This window comes from Arachis ipaensis, chromosome B08 (genome assembly GCF_000816755.2).
Source record: "Arachis ipaensis cultivar K30076 chromosome B08, Araip1.1, whole genome shotgun sequence".
NCBI lineage: Eukaryota > Viridiplantae > Streptophyta > Magnoliopsida > Fabales > Fabaceae > Arachis > Arachis ipaensis.
The window spans coordinates 33,018,250-33,019,175 of record NC_029792.2 but is presented as its reverse complement, the minus strand read 5'-3'; the positions used below and the strand labels follow the sequence as shown (position 1 = coordinate 33,019,175).

Here is a 926-nt window from a genome sequence, read left to right as displayed (position 1 = left end):
GGTTTCTCGGCAGAGTCCCAAGTCTTTAGGGGAGAATAACATAACTCATTTCGCCAAATTCATTTAAAATCATTAAAATATTGGCTTTCCGATTTAAGTAATAAAATAGGATCTAAGCCAAACCGAGTCACGTAATCATTTACTTCTTTCAAAGCCGTTTCCTTTACTTAGGCAAAACCAGCTTCAACCCCCATGATAAATTCTAAAGTGTTTCAACTGTTCAAAATTGTTTTAGTCTTGCAAAAGTTCAGAGTTCAAAGAGTACTTAAAACCTTTCTCAAAACATTTCAAAATAAAACTTGTCAATAGACATTCAGGTTCTTTCAAAGTCATTGAAACTTCTTTAATTGAAACCCCCAAGTCAAATTCAAAGGCATAAACCCTTTTCGCATTCAAACAGCTTTAAAACACAAGTTTCATCTAAATAACTTTCTCTTGAAAGAGATACAATGTCTTTCTTAAGAAGTAAGACTAAATCACAATTTCCTCTTTACTAACTCATTTCGAAAGCATGAATCATCCTTTTCTTGATAATTCAAATAAAATAGCAGAAGTCTTTAACTCATCATTTTCCAGACAACATTTCAATAAAGACTCGGACTTTATAGAAATTTCGGCAGCACCTCCCCTAAAACTTGGACTTTTGCCACCCGGTTCGGGTCCCAACTAAACCGTTTCTCATTCCTTTTCAACAGCTCAAAACCAGAAATCAATTTAAAAGCAAGCTAAATCCAACAGTCGCCTCAATGGCATACCTCAAGGAAACCATTTCAAAAATCAACTCAATATCAACCGATTTAACTCATTTATAAAGCTTTAAAGAATCGGTTCCGCAATAAATCATTTATCAAAACCAGAGCAATTAAAGCAACCCAGGCTGAATTTCAAAAGTATTCTATCTTTCACATCATCAAAATAATTGACTC

The 926-nt window shown here is 33.8% G+C and overlaps 1 long non-coding RNA gene across 1 annotated transcript in view; it reads right to left on the bottom strand.

The window, feature by feature from the left end:
- Positions 1-926, bottom strand: part of LOC110265849 — a 3,886-nt gene that overhangs the window by 1,188 nt on the left and 1,772 nt on the right. The window lies entirely within an intron of this gene.